At 41.0% G+C, this 19,658-nt stretch overlaps 1 protein-coding gene across 3 annotated transcripts in view; it reads left to right on the top strand.

Annotated features, from left to right (window-relative positions):
• LOC143342399 (discoidin domain-containing receptor 2) overlaps positions 1-19,658 on the top strand; it is a 192,359-nt gene that overhangs the window by 30,785 nt on the left and 141,916 nt on the right. For all 3 annotated transcript variants that reach the window (XM_076766227.1, XM_076766225.1, XM_076766226.1), the window contains exon 2: positions 18,577-18,630. The gene's annotated coding sequence lies outside the window, so the exon portion shown is untranslated. The remainder of the gene's footprint in view (positions 1-18,576; positions 18,631-19,658) is intronic.

Here is a 19,658-nt window from a genome sequence, read left to right as displayed (position 1 = left end):
GATATAACTCGATAAAGGTCTGGCACGAGTCTGAAAGGGGTAGAGCTCTCTCTCCCTTCTTTCGCGGTCCATCCTCCCTTTCTCCGTCCCCCCTTCGCTGTGCTCTCCTCTCCTTTCTTCCGAAGAGTCGTGGTTGCATCGTGCGGAGATCGGATGACGGGATGAGCGCAACGTGCAGCACAATGCACCGCACCAGATGTGCTCTACTCAATAGAATCATACGTAGCTCGATTTCCCTCTCTTCGAGTAGTCGCGTCGTGCTCTTCCTCCCTGATGGCTTTCCTCGACACCCTTTCCATCCCTTTCTACCGGCTCGTAGCCTGGTATCGGTTTTTTTCGTCGACGCGGAGAAGGGTTGCCCAACTTGGACCACCTTCGATACTTCCTTAAATCGTAATATTCACGAGCGAAAAATTTTCCTAATCCCGCGTTACATAAAGAGCTATTCAATTTGCAGAAACTGTTGGTGATAAATCATAAATGAACAAGAATATATTATGTTGTAAAATATCAGAATATATTATCTTGCGTTAATTTGACATAAAACTTCTCGAAACTGTTTCAATTCTGAACGTAAAATTGTCGAAGACACAATAAATGACGAATTTCGACTGTAGTAATGTCTTTCGAGCCGATTACTCGAGGTAGGGGCCCGACTATTTCAACCTGAAAGACAGGGAGACGAAATTTAATCGCTCTTAACTCCCTTCGGAGGGAGGATCGAGCTGCAGAGGATGTCTCTACAATCGTGGTACAGCCGAACAGGGTGTGACTTCTCGAAAAGATAAAGTCGTGAGTGCAGAACAAAGATTTTGCGTGTAAGTTTGAATTTAAAAAATCTGTCAGGTACCAGCCGTTAGTTTCGAGCCGATAAATCTTTATGTCTGCTCGTGTTCGTATTTATAAGCATCGGGCAATGTCATTATCAACTTCCTGTCGTTGCTACTGCTTACTGTCGATCTGCACTATTAGTCCCTTTCGGTGAGTCACGATGTCGAGATGCACTACTCGACGATACGTGGGCACGATCCATTGTTTAAGAGCACGCAATGGCAACGCGTGCGCTGTGCAAATTGCTTGCATAGAGAACGCTATACCAATCGTCGTCATCCCGATAGACGCGTAAATGCAGGAACACGGAGAAGCTTTTTTGAAAGTGGTCTCTTCTGTCTATTTTAAAACGTGACTGCTCAACGTATAAAAAATACTCTACAAGGCTGCATCAAATACGTTGCACCTGATCTACTAATTTTTATCACCTAATTTTGCACAGTTTTAAAGTTGTAAAGAAAGTAAGTAAAATCACGATAGAACTGTTTCGAGCTCCAAGAATTTTACAAATGCAATTGCATCGCGAAATATTTGAAACGATTTGTCCATAGGGAAATGTATCGTAAAAATCGTTAAATGGTCGATATTGGGTCGCGAAACAGTCGTTCGTGGGCGCGAAGGAATTAAGAGCAACGAATTGAAATGAAATTCTTTAGGCGACTGCTCGAACAAGTTAATCTTTCCCTCCCCGTTGGTTTGCACGTTTCGTCTCTGTACGCGCACGTGAATTAGCGTGCTCGACGTCATTGACTCCGGAACAACGTATAGGACAGCAATTTCGTGTATGAACGGCGAACGAATCGGCAGTATTTTTCGCTTGATTACGCTTTTTCCCCCTGTCGTTTCTCCAATTGCAGCGACACGTTTGGTTCGAGCCCGCCACACACCTGGTCTCGTTAGCCGCGTTCAATTTGCTTAAACAGTGGGAAAAGAGATTGCGTACTCGGCTTACATTCTTTTAATTCGACGATATGAAACAGCCCTTTCCGTTGAGATATGGATAATTAGCATCGAAGATCGAGGTTTCACTCTTTCACGCCACTCTTTCGTTCTTTTTCAAATCGGAGAATCGTTATTATTTACTAGGTCGTTACATCCACGAGCTTACAATTACTTCCGCGAATTTTATCGAAATCATTTAAGATTATATTTTAAAGAAAACTTAAAATTATCTCCTAAATCATAGTAAAGGTGAACGTCGTTTTAAAATGCGTTTAAAGTATTCTTCTGTGAATTAAAAAACGGAGTTGCTCGAGAACGATTCGTTGCAGGAGAGAAACGATGACGCGTACGATTCGTCATGCATCGGGAAACGCGATCGTCGGGAACGAGCGGTGGTAAGAATGATCTTTTGTTTAGAAACGAAAGGTGAAATAAATTGAAGGCAAGAGAGGGACGGGAGCCCTGAAACGCGCCACTCCCGATATCAAATACGGGATCGTTGCACGTGTTCCCACTTGTCGTTTGTTCTTCCTTCGGACCCCGACACTTTTTCCCCCTTTAGAGACAGACGTACGAATTATTACCGGCAATACGAGCGCCGGAGAGTGGTTCGAGTATAATGGACACGGGGACAGAGAATTCAAAGTGCACGAAGCACTCGAAAAAACGAGTGCACGCCGGGGGTACACATGCGTGTATCGATGCCGCGAACTCACCGCCCCTCGTCGGTCGTCGGTGTGTTCAATTGGAAATACCGTCTGTCGCTTCGGTGCCGCAAATTAAGACGGGAATGTAAATGCGAGCTCGTCTGTTTCCTCGTGTGTTTCGCGCTTCGAACGGGAGGGGTGCTCGTTATATGCGTGCACTCGAAAAATCATAATCATTACGGGGCGCGTAACATTACCGCGAGAGGCTCGCGAACATCGCGGAATCGAAATAATGAATTACTCGGCCTATATTTTCGATGTACCATTTCCGAACGTGCCGCGCTGTTTCTCTCGACTCGTTTTAATTAATTAAATGTGATTACAAAAGATCCATCGAACCCGGTTTCGTTGTAGGCAGACGTTAATTAGGTGTTCCCGGAATTTTCTGGAATTTTGGGTAATTACTAGCTTTTGCCCAAGGCTACTCTCGCCTGGTCGTCGGTTTCGAGAAACCTGTTCAAAATTACATTTACTCTGCAGGAGAAATAAAAAATAATAATAATTATATGACCCATTTTTTAAGCTGACAAAGTTTTATCGAAACGTGTGGGAGTTGAAACCGAACAAATATATAGAAAAATTTTCAAGCATGGTTAATTCGAGCTAAATACCATATAAACTGCGAGTGTAGAAATTATAGAGTTGCAAAGTTAGGGTTTCGTGTATATATTGTGTAATATTGTTTGAATAAAAAAAAGTATTTTAGAATTGTCTGCCGTATAACGTTTTTCATTTTAATGGCTGGGGCTCTGCTATTGCTTGCCCTCTTGGATATTGATGATATAAAGGGTCTGGCCGATATCTGGGTTATTATCGATTGTATAGAAAATTTATATGGAACAGAAAGGTTCCTAAATTTAATATCCAACAAATTTTGTCGTAAATGGTTTTGCTGTAAAAGCAAGAATAAGCGAGATATCATACGTTTTATAGTCGACTTCCCCGACAACTACCCCTCCCAACAAAAATTCCTTAATATCTTGTTTTTTTTACACTCTGGGTATAATTTACTTTATTCTCATAGTTTACAACGTATACATTTGTTCGTCGTAGTTGGATATTTTCTCCGCCAGAGGGTTGATTACAATTACAATCTGTATTTTGCCAAAGCGTCGAGGCGTAATAGGGAAGTTAATCTTCGAAGACGTTGAAAAGAGCGGCGACTTTACAACGCGGCCGTGGCAGGTTTCGAAAGAGATTTGGTCATAAGATGGTGGATTTGCATCTCGATGAAAAGCAACGTTCGGCGCTTTAATATCTCTCCGTAGTCAATGGCGGTCTCTCCCCCCGGGGAACGCGCGTCGTGCTTTCGGGTGAAAGGCAGCTGGACAGCGGAATAACTCTTTTTTCGCAATTACTTCGGTGCCTTTGGCACGTAGAGAAACGCATGGCCGACAGGATAGCACAGGGGTTTGCATCGCACTTTACGTCTACGGCGTGCGTGCACAGAAATTGAATCGCTCGTGTCGGAACGAAGCATATTAAAGGTGATTCGATTTCTTCTTTTCGCTCTCCTCGGCTCAAACGAAGTCCCGTTTAAAAAAGAAAGGGGCGCAGAACGGAAGCAGCGCATCGAACAATACTGATACATAATTATGAATTATACCCTCGACGAGTGGACATAATTCTTCTCTCTTTCGATAACGAAACAACATTTTAATCGAATTTATTGCAGGGTAAAATCATTCCAACTTCTATCATTTTAACCATTTAATGGTCCTTTACTTGACACATTGACATACGATTTAATTTGAAATAATTTTTCGAACTTATAGTATTACTTTACTATTTATTTCGTAAATGTAAAAATGAACTCATAATGAGTCCGACTGGTCATTGTACGGTAAAGGGTTAATGGAACAATAGTTTTCATGTAATTTTTATTTAGGAAAGAATTTACAGACGAAACGCGATGTGAGGTCCGCGATCGGATCTGAAATTTGTATTCGTTATACGGGAAATAAAATTTGCCCGACTGTGCACGCCACTGATCTAGCTACTCGAGACATAAATATTCTACGTGTTTGTGAATTCAATCGCACTGCAGGTAATACCATGGACGCGCGATACACTCAGTCCCGGACGATATTGTCTTACGCTCGATGTCGCGTTACTATCTCGCATCTGCGGCCTTTCCGTATCCGAACATCTGGGTCTTCCTCGTTCTCCGGCGCCACGAAGTGCTCGATTTGATTCCAGCTACTTTATTAGACCGCAGGTTCGCCGGTAAAGAACCGACGTTTCCGTGACCCACCCCCGCGACGAGCTACTTGGACGTTCCGCGATGCTCGAAAATCTGAAACAGGTGGCCAAAATGCTAATCTCGTTATTTATTAATTGATATTCATCTATATGGAATGTTTTCCATATCCTACAAATTATAAATAATTGTACAATATATTTTGGTAAATTATTTTGTCGTTCGTATGTTTACAAGTAGAAAAAGTTTTATCGAAATATGTTCGGTCGTTCTCGAGCTATGGCGGGGCAAACATTTTCGGATGGATGGACAGGCGAGCAAACAAAAATTCTGAAAATATATTTTTTTGGCTTTGGTATTACCGAACATATCAGGAAATATTGAAAATATCGGGGAAAAACGAAACTACAAACATGTCTACCTCTATAGATTCATATGTAACTATTACTAAACAATGGAAATACATATATGAATCGATTAATCCTTATATTTGTTTTTTTTTTATGCATAGTTTTATCGCGCATCGTCTATGATCTAGCTCAATTGATCGATATTTTTCTACAAATTGCAAAATATTAATAATAAATTTACAGAAGATGACTTTGCTAACAAAATGAGACACTGAAAATATCACGACAACTTTAAACGTTAAAAATAAAAAGAAAACCTCGTATTTAGGCAGGTTTTCGGGATTTTCGAGCACCGAGCGGGGACGGTTGTTCGATCCGCGAAAATAGACTTCCGTTATTTGTGGTTCGAACACGAACCTAGCGTCATAGGGGCGTAATTTGTACAACGGCGTTCATTCGACGCGCAAATTGACGCGATAAGCGACGTCGCTCGCCGGCATTAGTTTGCGTTTCGCGGGTATTTCGCTGGACAAATTACGTTCAATTATCGCTACCGTGTCCCCCGATCGGCGGGTTTCTTTTTCGCTCGGCAGTTTCGACGTTATTTTTAACCTCGATCGATCGACCGACCCCTGTTTTTACCTGACGCGCGTTGCACACGTCGGTAAAACGGAGCATATGACGGTTACGTCTGCGACCGCCGATATATCGGGTCCGCAGTCGGTGGTTTTTGGGCAATATCGCCGTCGTGCAGCAGCCTGTTTCCCCCTCTCCCTCCCTCTTTCAGCCGGTATGTGTGCATTGTTTTTTTATTCACCTTGGTGTTTGCCCAAACTGGATATCCACGGTACTTTTCCGCGCGCGGCCCTTTGTTACTCGCAATGACCGCTTTTTCGTCCTTTTGTGCTGGTAGTTTTCCATTGCCCGTATTTGCTTTCATTGTTTCTGTCGGACGCAGGCCGCAGCTCCCCCGCATTTTCGTGCTTTTGATCTGACAGCGCGCGTACCTCCGGCCACGTGGACCAACGATAAAAAAGCAAGCAACACGGGCAAGGAAAGAACAGAGAACGACGGGGCTGGCCGCCGTGAAAAACCCCCCGACTGCAACCATCCCCCTCCCCGCGATGGACACTCTCTCATATTGACGACTTTTTACGCGCTCGAACCGCCCTTCCACGTACCATCTCTTCGTCCCTGTCCTCTCCGGTTGTCGTTCGCCGGCCGATAATTTCCGCGGTGCTTACGAAACTTTCGCGAAATAAATTCCCTGCCCTCCGGAGCCGCGGTTCGAATTTTATGTTATCTCCGAGGGGGATTAAAATAATTCTTTCGTTTAATTTACGAAGGAGTTAAACAATGGAGCTCGGTATCGAGCTCGGCTGTTAATTACCAAGAACGGGCTTTGAGGAACGAGCGAATTAATAAAGCAGATTTTTTAGTAATACGATAAAAGTGTTTACTCGCTCTCGCGAATCAACCTTCAGGCGAGATCAACGAAAGCCTGTTTCAAACAACAATTTGGAATGGCGAGCAATTAGCAAGAAACGAGATCTGTTTTTACCTGCTGATGAACCTCGACAGAAAACTAACCGTAAATTTAAGAATAGTTATCTGCTTATATAGAGTCATTATGTATTGTATATGTGTGTCGATCATCTCAGTCTATATTAGAGCCTTGTAAAGTAAACACGTGCCAAAATCAAAATCATATTGTGAGTATTATAAAATATTACACGTGTAATATAATATATGTGTCTAATAAGTAGATTATTTAACCATTCTCTGGTATCAACAATCTAAGTGGTCGACAGAAAAAAAGATCTGTATTCACGGGCGATATTTGTCGCTGATGTTCGGTTAGGTAAGTCTTCGTGCAACACGAAATTCGGGAAAAGCAACGGCAACCAGTCTGGCCACAGCATCCCCTCGCGTTGGTAGCGTGTACTCATCGGTGGTGTGACTGCACCCTCTGGCATCCCTTGGTGCACTTAACCGTATAAGTGCTTGGAAGCACACAGGACACCATCCACTTATGTCGCGGTTTCCCCATTGGCATCATACTAAACTAAGTGAACGGGAGAACGAGTATCGTCATTAAGCAATTCCGCTTGTAAGCGTGTCGAAGGAGGAAAACGGACCCCGTGAATTCGACGCGAATCGCATCCCCCGGTGCGTCGCGGTGGTCGTTAACTCGCCGAGCGTGCGATCGCTTATTATCGTCGAGGAGGAAAGATTTCCTTGAAGTAGAGCTCATAGATACCTACAAAAAAGTATTAAACAATTTTTCTGTAGGGCATCAAACAAAATTATTAAAAATCAAAAACGAATTTTTAAGAAAAATCGACAGGGGGTAGGTGCCTACATTTTTTGGCAAAAATGAAAAGTTTCAAATCGTTCTGGAAAAATTATTTTTGATTGCAGGGGTTAAATACAATCATTTTTGGCGAATAGACATACCCCCGAAATCCTACGCACTTTCAAGAAAAAAATTCTTTATCTGCGAACCAACCTTCACTGGCAAACAAAAACGAGTTGAAAAAAATTGCTACCTGCTAATTGCGGTAAAACAATTGTTAATTAATATGATATATACAACAGATTCTTTTCGTTCTCTATTAAATATATAAATAAATTATTATTTTCTACAAAAACACGTTTATTAGTTCAATTTCGTTCCTCACTGTATATCTCGGAGGGGAGGCATTGCTAGAGGTTAACATTTAGTATTGGAAACGAATCTTATATAATTGTTCGACGTCCTCATTGAATGGTCACACGAAATCGATACATTTTAATTAAGTGAGAAAAAATATTAAAAGAAACATATTTCATATTCTCTGTTGATTTCAGATATTTTTATTACTTTGGTGACGTACCTTGTTTCTAAAAAATCGCTATAAAAATGTTAAATGTTGTACTAAAAAGCGTCTAAAATTCATAAAAATAAAAGCAAGAAATGTTGACAGAGTTACAACTCTTCACACATCAGTTGAAAGAGCGAAAGCTCTAAGAAACCTATCTTTACTAAATAATTGAACATAGTTATTGTTTTTCTCGAGCGATTTTCGTTGAAATTTTCTGGAACATCGAGCTGCGCAATACGCACGATCGAGCGTGATTATTACGGAATCATCCTAATCGCATTGCAGCCAAAACGCTTCCGTATCTTCGGTCTCCAGAACACGGAACCGTGCCTTTTATATTGTTCGCGTCTCTTTCGTTCCCGCGTCGAGGGTAAAGATTCTCACGATTTGTCCGGGACGAAGAAGCAGATTAAGACTACTTTCACGCAATCGTCGTTTCTCGAGAAATCTGACACACACACTATGGACGGGAACGGTCATTTATCATCCAGTTACGGAGGAAAGTACTGCTTGACACGGGGGCCAATTACATTTAATATCACAGAGCCCACCGCAACGGCACGCGGTAGTTTCGAGCAACGAGTCGGCGAAACCGATCGCAAAAGTGCAATTATCCCCTTACCGTCACAGGCGTGTCTCGATTTTCTCGATTTCAGAAACGCGAGAGGCCTCCGTTCCCCGTGACAGGAACGAGTTTCCTTTTTTTCTACTTTTTGCACGAGGTTCGAAACCACGAAATAATTCCGCCTAGTAATTACAGTCGTTTGAACGCGGATCTTACGACGCGGCTTGATTTAAGTTGATTCGAGTGGAAGTACTTTCTGAAAGTATTATTTAGTATTATTTAGTTAAATATCTGCTCTTTTATTCCAACTAATAAAGAATACAGAATTTATTTAATCGTAGTTGTTACGTTAATTATACGTATCAACGTTGTTGGATCCTCGTTCTGCTTACGAGAGAAATAAATAAATAAATGTCTCGTTTCAATTGCTTCGTTAGAGGGTGGATGACAATACGCATTCAACGACGTTAGTATGCATGCACAAAATATGGGAAAACGCGAAATAACAGGCGAAGTTGCTTTCCATTCTGTTTTAAAACGTACGAAATTCAATCTACTAAATTTAACACGCCGCGAGTGAAAGAGTTAATCGACTCATACCGGAAGTATCAACGCAACTTTAACGAAAATCACAGGGAACGCAGGACTCTGCAACTCGCACGAATACTTCAACTGTACTGAATAATATTCAGTAAATGTTATGCGATTACGAAATTTCAGACGCCGTGAAACAATTTCCACGCGAGGTAGAAATTCAATGTTCAGTTAAATCCCTCCCGTTTAGATATTACAGTTGCGTGAATAATTGTGGGGTCAATGTAGCTTTGTCCAGTAATATGCTTGAAAAGGATGATTGAATGCAGTAATTACGTTTTTTGATTGTTGAAACACGCTGCGGCTCGCGGTACAAGTGATTATCACGAATTTTACATAGTTGAATGAAAGAAACTTTGCGTAAAACTACCGCTGATAGCTGTGAATAACCACAGGTTCGAAAGCTTATTTAAAATAGTAAATAGAAAATAGTTTAGTTCAGATCATTTTTGAAAATAAAATATTTGAAAAGAACTGCAAATATTTGTCCCATATTTTCAAATATTTTATTTCCCTTTATTTCAGAATACTACAAAAAGTAGTCAAACGTACTTCCATCGGTCTAAACATTTTTTTTCTATACGTTTTCTCATATTTTTCACGGATCGTTTCGTCATTCACCGTCAAAATTTGAACAATTCGCTCGAATTTTTTTTTCCAGTTATTCGCCGAAACAAAACGGCGCAAATTTACTTTATTTTGCAAAAAAAAATCGTGCAGAGAAAATGTGAAATATTTTCTACAATATTGAATTTTCGATACCTTTATTCTACACCTGTACGTAGATGCGAATCAAAAAATTGATTTATATAACACAATTCGGGTTGTTTTATTTAAAAAAAAAATGCAAATGCATTAATACGTTTGGGGGGGAAAAAATTGTTTTCTAGAACGATAGATGCCATTGAATCGTATAAAAATTTTACTTAGAATTAATTAGTTTTCCTTCAGGTACTATTTTATTCAATAATTTTAATTATTTAGGTACATGGTAATGGTTAATAGTTCGAAGTATCATTCGCTACGGAAACAATGCTTTCGACCTTCTTTTTCGCTACGAAGGTGGCATAAGCTTACCCCTTAATTAAAGAGGCAATGAGATTCGAGGCGTCGCGTCGCAAAAATTAGCGTACGCCGCGAAAGCTCGAGCAGCGTCTCGTGGTTCTCACGCTTGTCAGTGTTTATGAGCGACCCCACTCGCGGTCGGCTCGTGCAAGCATTACATTTGAACAATGAGAACCGTTCTATTGAAATGCAACAATGGCGCATTGTGAAACATCGTGCGGGATGAATATTCAAGAACCGACCGCTCGAACTTGTATTAACGAACGTGTTTCCTTCAAAAGCGTCGACAATTTCATTTATAATATATTTTCTACCCTTTCCCCATCCCGGAACCACGTTGATCAATGACACGATTTTCCTCGACGAGTTTTTAATCGGACATTTTTACTACTTCTGCGTTTACGCCAAGCTTATTTAAAATCGATTCAAATAAATCACTTTTACTACGCGATAGCAAGATTCATTAACTGATACATATTTAAAAAATTTCTATCGACAGAATGGAGTTTGATATCAACACTACTTCTGTTAAAAATTACATTATCTTCGTGAAAGAGAGGAGTAATCTATATTAGTAAGAGTCCTATCGATTGAATGATGGAATCAACCCTCTAACTTACACATCTTTTCGACTTTATTTTATTTCTATTTCGAGTGATGTAATTTAAATTATAACTAGAATAAAGAAGGCAGTATAACGTAGACAGTGGACAGAATCCAACAATGTCTTTTGCTACTTCTCTTGTTGCATCAAACAATGCGCGTAGCTTTTCTTTCCCCTGGATGGAACGAAGCCAGGAAAATGTCTTTTTGTCATTCTTAGATAACAATCTCAACATTCGTATGAAAATAAAATAACTTTATTCCGGAAAGAAAATAACAAGAATAATTAGAAGAACTGTTGTGCTTTTGACAATTTAAAGAATACATAAATATACGTGACAAGAATATTTCCTCAGATACTCGTGATGCTATAATTTGCAAAAATGTCGAGGATATCCCTAGACGGGGAAAACAGGTGTAGCAACCAACGTATTAAAAAGCTCTGTTGTTGGATACTCTGACGGTCCGCTGGAAGCGGTAAAGTGTTCCATGGTACGAAATTAGTATAGCTAGTTCCGTTCTGTATCCTGTTCGTTAAGCAATTTCTCGTATAACCGCGAGATGCGCGGTTAGATGAGCGGATGTTCAATATCGGGAGGCATTTTCGCGGAAATGATGCACGCGCGTAGAGCTCAAAAGGGATCAGCGTATTTACAACGAAGAGTCAGCAGTCGAGCGCACAACGATCCGAAATTCTGCTCACATAAGAATTCTGCCTAATTATCGACGATGTAGTGGCGACACTAATATTGAAAATTAATCGGGACAGGATTTATGAAATTCTTCGCATTTCTCCGAACATCGACTTGTGCGTTACATGTTGTCGACCATGACGTCGGAATGTTAAATGAAAATTCATATTGATCCCGAACATTCTTTTCTGGCTACCCTTTCTGGCGCTTTTATAATTAAACGAGAGACGTTTGTAATATTCGTTGAATTGCGCGACGAAATGTCTGTTATATAATGAAATACAATTTCAATTACATGTAATTAATTCTGATTAAATTTGAAGTTACAGTAAAGCCTTTGAACGGTAATTAATATCTTAAATTAATCAGAATATCGATATTTGATTCAATAATTTAACGCGCACCGTTATTTTACTTTAAAATTATTATTATAATAATTGCAAACAACGTAATTAATATCATAACAATTGCATGTACTTGAATATGAAATGTGTATAGCAACGTTGATGGATTTCTGTAAATTGATCTTTCGTGAAAGGTAAAATTGAATAAAATTGAGAAATTACCGTGTGTATTGAATATATCATTTTCTCGCATTCATGCGAATGCTTTAAGCTATTATACATATAACGAGTGCATGCTATTTAGAAACATTCTACCCATTGATGCGAAAATAGCGAATAATATTAATACCCTTTGGAGGTACATTAAAGCCAATCATGATGAAAACTCTTAATTCCAACAAATTTCTCTGCGCGGGTTCATCTGCGGATATTACGTATTTCAAAACTTTCAATTCATTAAAACGTTCGAAAAAGTAAAGTTTTCCTTTTTAATCAACGTAAAAGAGATCTACGGTTAAAATTATTGAATTTATCACTAGACATACCGTATATACACAAGTATAACGATAACCTATCCTGTGCGAAGATCAAAAGTTGCCTCAAACTTTTGAGCTTCAGTGTACATCGAATAGGAACATTTTTCTAACTCTAGAGCCTGGAGCGAGGAATAACTTGATGGATGATCATCACACATCGATATTTGTATTTCTGTCTTCTAATCATATGTATTCTTACTATGTTTAACGCGAGATAACGGTACTATATCAACTTATCTCGATAATATCATTATTCAAAGCAACGAACAATTTTATTTCAACTTTATAGATAAATATTTAAATATAAAACTATTATTTGTATAAACAGCTGCTCTCGGTAACCCGTAAAATTCGTTTATCTATATTGTAAATGAGACAATTCGCCTACTTAGTAAATAAATATTGATTTCAGAAACAATTTTCCCATTTTACTCGAACTACAGTCGATGACTCGTGCACGTTTCACTGTCGACCGATTCGAGTTGGAAACTGAATTTCCAGAATTTGTCGTTTATCGAAATAATCGTTCGATGCGATAGACTGTGACCCAGGAACCTAGCAGAGGTACGAGGGAACGTTCGTTTGAATTATTGCCAATATTTCCTGGGACGTAATGCACGCTGGAGCCTACGGACAACGTTAATCCCGACTGACAATTTTCGTCCTCCCTCTGCATGCGCCCGTGTCCCATTTCGTCTCTGTACGATCTTCCTTTAAAGTTCGTTTCACTCGTCATTCGTTCGACAAGTCGAAATCCATAGCGCGTTTCCCGTTAGACCTCGTTGATGATCGTCCATCAAGCTATTTCTCGCGCCAGGGTCTACAAGTTCGGAAATATATTTCTATCTGACGTACACTGCCGTTCAAAACTCTGGATCGCGTTCCCAAATTTATCAAAGAAAGATTTTCTATGCATATAATCTTATTAAAATGGGAATCTGTTCAAGAACGATCTAATATATTTGTTTCATTATTTGGGCACGATAGGAGACTAATATTTGACTGCAATAGTACAGAAAGAATTGTAACGACAATGCATCCTATCAACTAAATTTATTTTAGGACTAACTTTTAAACGACAGTGTACGCGATGAAACTATTTACTCGAAGCGCCTAAACTTTCGTTCCATTCCTTTTTCAGCGTTAATCAACTAGTAACGGGGAATCCATAGTTGGAATTTTACGAGCTAATGATTGATTCGCATTATCAGGCAGGCGATCATCGCGCATCCATCACTTTCAGCAAACATTTATAGTCCCTTAAAACGTTTGAAAATTATTCCGCTAGCAATTTAGCAATTCTCACTCTCCTCGTGTGCTCAGAGAAACGCAAGAGTTTCTCTCGACAAATATTTCCGAAAAACAAAATGGCGAGTCACCCGTTAAGTCGTAAATCACCAAAGCCAACGGAGTTTCCGGGGCGATCAACTATCCGGCAATTAGCATCGACTATGACCAACAGCGACGGAAGTTCGATAATCAGACGACAACTGACGACTTCTGAGTGGCGGGATCGTTGGGCAGTTTTTTCCATTGCACGCGATTCGTCTCTGTCCGATGAACTCGTCGTTACACATCAAGCAGTCATTCTTCGTCGCGGCGATCTCGCGTTCCGACGTCGAACGCGACGACAATCGACTCGTTACATCCCCTCGACACTCCCCCGTCGTCTTTTTATCGACGATACGAGGGGATCACGCGACGCGCGATATCGCGTATAAAGAGAAGGAACCGTGTCGGGAATATAATTTACAATTTAATTAGCCGGAGGTGAGGTGTCGAAAAATACTTTTAGCCGCGGATGGAGATATTCGCTCGCACGAGCGTCTCAATGAGACGGTTCTGCATGCGACTAACGAATGCCTCGTAACTTGTTAGACATTCATCGGGCGTCGTGACAGCCTCACGTTTCGACTGTCGACGAAGCAACAATCCGTTCGTTAAGCTTTTTCCCGGTATTACGGCAATCAAGTTGAGTCAGGACATTCGATACAGCCGGACGACGGCCAACAGTCCCATGAATGCACAGATAAAGCAATGGAAGCGTCTTCGAGATTGCTTCGTGCTTCCAAGAAAGGGCAGCCTTCGAGTATGATAGTCCGTACAACGAGAATTCCTATACGAAACCATAAAAGTCCATGCATGTCGATACTGTGCTATCGTTCGTTCCCCCCACAAATAATATTATAACGCGATACGGTCGCAGAATTGCTAAAATCGTAACGAGAAAAAAAGGATCGACCGTACTGGGTCAGACAGATTTAAGTGTAGCTATTATATATAAATATCTATTTACATATTTACCATCTGCTCGGCCAATAATCGGTACATCGTACGCTTAAACGATACGAAGATTTGAATTTCCATGCACAAGGTGGCAATTTAAATTCCAAAAGAACAACATCGTTGAATGCAACTGGATTTCTAAACGGCGTCTCGCGCGAACGATCGGTCCGGCGCGTAAATCATTCCGGTGATTCGAAATGCTTCGACGTCGTCGGTTTCACTTCGTCACGCGAAGTTCCGATGAAAGGATGGAAGTAAGTGTCGTCCGTGTTGCCGTTTGAAAACGTACATTGGCTCGTAATTCAGACGCCTCCGGGGTTCGGACCACCGGCCGACCGAGTCTTTAAGTGTTTCCGCGGGGCCAATTTTAATAATGCCCGGGCGTCTCGAGCGGCGCAACAAAGAACCCCTGGCAGCCTTCGACCACTTTGACACCGATGTGTACCCGCTTAGTTGTTCATTTCTCCTCGGCGTTCCTCGCTTCCTGTTCCTCCGGCGTGCCACTCGATTCGATTCACCACGGTCCGCACCCTTTGATCTCATTCTTCTGTTTCTCTTCAGCTACTTATTTCGAGCCATTAGAGGCTATTGCGCCATTTAACACTCTTCCTACCGTTTCATCGAGAACCCCCCCGGAACACCGACTTCCAAACTCTCTCAAAGAGATCCCCCTAAAGACGATAGATCATTTTTTGGAAATACTTTGATGAGGTAAACGAAATCGTAGACCCTTTATATATTACCAAGAGAGATGTATGATTTATTTTACTTTACGACTTTCAAATAAACCAGATCTAGATAGATCAGTTTTTGGAAATACTTTGATGAGGTAAACGAAATCGTAGACCCTTTATAAATTACCAAGAGAGATGTATGATTTATTTTACTTTACGATTTTCAAATAAACCAGATCCAGCTCGGATTAAACGCTTTACAGAAAGTTTGCAAACCGTCGGGTAAACAATGGAAGAATCAACGTTTCCAAAATGCTAGACGACCCTTTATCAACATGCAAAACTGGCATCTCGTTACGAGGGCTACGCAGGAAGCGTGTTAAGTCGTATCGTTCAATTATTCGGTCCCGAGGGACGCGAGAGACGCAACTTTGTTGTGCGTCGAGCATCGTTAATTAGGCCAGACAACGTGTTGTGATTCAATGTAATTTTACTGTACATAAAGGCGGCTGCCGCGATGAATGGAGCGTACCGTGCACGCGTCTCGGCTCCTCCACCTCCTCCTCCTCGTCTTCCTTTCGCGTTTTCCTCTTCATCTGTCGAATCCTGCCGTTCGATTCACCGGACCGGTCTCTACTTTTTCCCCCCTTCGTTCTTCCCTTGATTGCTTCTTCGCTGGCCGCGTCTCTGTCTCCGGGAAAAAGGGGGATGGTCCGAGCGAGGGCTCCGCTGTCGACGAGTAATTAGGAGGAGCAGTTGTGGAAGGAAACAATTGGTTCCAGTCAACGTCGAAACTTCCGAGCGGATAGCTAATCGCGAGTCGCGGCACGAAAAAGAAGAACAACGCTCGGCAAATCGTATTATCATCGTGACTGTTACTTCTGGTTTGTCGGCGACCATCGCTCCGACGATTTACCACTGATTTTATCGAATATTCCTTTTATCGATATCTGGGATGCCTCAGTGTTTCTCAATCCGAATTTTATTCTCGTACGAGTCAAAATTTTCGATCCTTTACGTTTTCCTATATAAATTTTGGCTATCGCAAAAATATCGTATTTTTAAGTTGCATTTAAGTCTAAATTGAATCTGTATTTTCCTTTCTCCCGTTACGGTGTATAAAATCATCGCGTAAATAAGGGGCAGAATATAAATTCAGTCGAGCGTTGTTGATGAAAATGTTTATCGCTCGCTCTGCAATTTATCGCATATTAACGTATCGATGTTATATTTATGAAACAATACTATTTTAATTGAACGGGATGATAATTAAAAGCGACGGAAGTCGGGATCGCGGAAAGGAAATCGCGAATCCTGACGGCGGAAATTTCGAATTGATCCCCGGTACTGGTTGCCACGAGTTAACCGTTATTTCGGAATTCCTCTCTGTTCTCAGTTCCATTTGCTCGTCTACAGTTAACGAGGAGACTGACGCAGCAGGTAATTAGTAGGTGCACTTCTTGGAGGAAAGCAGACGTGTAATGTGAAACTCCAAAACAACAACGTCGGCTTGTGTACAGTAGTTACTCGAGCAGCGTGCACCCTCGAAGGATTTTAAAAACTGGTTGATTTTGTCGGAGAGAAATAGCTGAACAATTAGCAATCAAATAATTGCTTCAACGTCTACGTTTCTAGCAACTACGATACCTATGGAAATTTTTCTGTGCATTATATTTGTTTTAAAAATAGTTTGAAAATGTCTTCTCTATAAATTTTTATTAAACAGTGATTATGTAATTTTGTAGCGATTAAAGTAAACGAACCTCCGATGGGAAGCGATAAACGAATAAATCGCTTCCCCGGTATCGGTTGAAAAGGCAGTAACGTTGTATTGTCAATGGGACGATTACGTTCCGCGTGTAGATATAATCTACGATCGAACAATAATGTTTATCGAGCATAGGTGAAGTCTACCAGCCTTCGATAGGTAAATTAGCCAGCAATATGCTCGGCGTAACCAATAAACCGCGACGCAAAATTAATCCCACCGCATACAAACAATGAGCGCAATATTAAATGCAAAATCGCCGCCCGATGCGATTGAATCGCTCGTACGCGCGGCCGCAGCGTGAATTTCAATTTCACTACTCTTAACCTTCGCTGTCGGCGGCCATCGGCAACCATTTATTTATCAAAACGATCGACGATCGGAACGTTCGACGCGCGTGACTTTCAGCTTACGATATCTTGAACGTCATCATTGAATCTAAATGCTTCATTTCTTTTACTGTCGGTCGAGAAGGTATTCGCGTCTCTAACAGATTATAATTTTAAAATATCACCGAGAAACCATATGAATATTATAACGTACAACGAAACATTTAATTTGTATAATCGAACGAACCAAGCCAATCGAATTAGAATCGTTTGAAATTTTCTGACCGAGCGTATCTGGCGATTTCCATCGACGGGTTATCGCGGTACAATAACAATTGGCGAAATTTACATTGAAAGGACGCGCGGACGATATCGATGATATCAGCTCGGCCCTCCGTTGGCTGCCGAATAAAAAACTGGCTGGAAATTGCATTTGCACATAATCGCGATGCGTGAAAGTTTCGTCTGTTTACTTTTTATTAAACGACCGCTTTTAATGACATATTATTAGCGTCGGTACGTATCCTCTCGTCCATCTTCCCGACGCACGGCGTCTGGTACCAGTCGCCGGCGTTGTACCCTTTGGCAAAGCCGACTTTACTGGCGCTTTTAATGCCAGGTCCGTGGCGCATTACTCACCGCAATGTAAAGTAGGCGAACATGTGTAGAAGTCGGCCTTAGATCATGCCCTCTACCTGCCCGCGAGTACACAGGTAAGTACCTGTGGGCAGCATCGAGTGTATATCGCATATATCACGCGTTTAAGTACCCGAGCATAGCCCTTTCAACCTCGCAGCCTCACTCGTAAGCCCTTGAGCCGACCAGTCTACCAAACGAAGACAAAGAACCCTTCCGAGAGAGACTCCTCGATCCCGTGGAAACCGTGACCGATGAAATATGCAACGTTCCTACGTGTATCTCTGTCAAAATATTTCTGTAAATCTTGGCGATTCGTGAGCTGCCTCTCGTTTCTGTTGCGGTGACCGCGATACCATGGCGCGCCACGGTTAAAAGATCGAGGCCACTCTCGAGATTTTTCCAGCTATTTTCTCGACGAGTACGAATTTTCTTGGATACGGCTACGCGGACGTCTATGAGATTTCAATACCAACGGAGACAAAGAAAGCTCTCGCGCGAGACCTCCCGATCCCGCAATTTTGAATGAATCCCTCGAAATATTGTTTGGTGAAACGATTTATTAATTTTTACGATTCGTGTTGTTGCAGGGTTCGTTGGAAAAAGGACTGTACTAGGATTCCAAAGTTCAAGCTATCCTTCAGGTCAGTATACTTATTGTTCATTATTGGTATTTCTATTTTAATCGTATGGAAAATATTTAAGTTAAGCTACTAGGTAGCGAGTCCATGATTTAGAAATTAATTTAACGCCGAGTAAATACTGTCGTATTTACGATGTCCCAGCAAATATTGCACATTTTCTAATTAATAGTCAGTTTCAGTTTCAGTAGTTTAACAATTTTTCTCTTTTCTCTCCTTTCCACTCTTACAAACCAACATCTTATCTGTAGTTACATATCGAAATAATATAGAAAATTATAAAACGTTATATAAATATATATCTTCCTTTCCTTATTACCTACTATCTACTCAGTCTTATTGCACAGTGTAGTATAGTTTTTCTTCTTTTTTGAGATGTTTTTCCGTCGTCTTCCTCAGCCTATTTCTTATTCTACTAATTAATAGTCGATCGAATGTTAATTGCACTCGAACAAAGTAAATTTGGCTTCTCATAATGATTTTCTTTACAGTATCGTAGTTTCTTTAAAAACGTGGTTCATTTCGAGAAAAAACAGTCAAATTCCACGAATACAGAGGATTAGAATGGTACTTTTTCCGAAAGTGCAAGCAGTTTTCGTTCCCGACTGCCCGAGCATCGGTGTCTGGAAATTAAATCCCGCATGTATCTCTTTGAATTTTTTACGAGGATATAATTTTACTAGCGGCAAAAATGTGCTCGTATAAATAACGGACTGACGGCTGGACGAAGAACGTACGCTGCAATAACGTTGACATAGTTCTCGTATGGTTGCGCATTCCGTGCATTAGAGTCGCACGATCGCGTTGCTGGTAGCTGTTGCAAAACGATCAGTCACACGCGACAAAGAAGGTTACAGATGTTATCGAGCCTCTCTTTAAAACTATCACGAATACGGGTGGTTCTCGTAAAATGCCATTCGACGAAATAGAAAGATTATGAGAACGCCACTGTCAGAGATACGTACTCGTAGCTTTCCCAGAGGAAAATTTAAACTAAATAAAAGCTACTAACAATCGATCAGTCCATTAAC

Source organism: Colletes latitarsis, chromosome 6 (assembly GCF_051014445.1).
Source record: "Colletes latitarsis isolate SP2378_abdomen chromosome 6, iyColLati1, whole genome shotgun sequence".
Taxonomy (NCBI): Eukaryota; Metazoa; Arthropoda; class Insecta; order Hymenoptera; family Colletidae; genus Colletes; species Colletes latitarsis.
The sequence above is the reverse complement of the archived record's forward strand: the minus strand, read 5'-3'. Positions and strand labels throughout refer to the sequence as shown.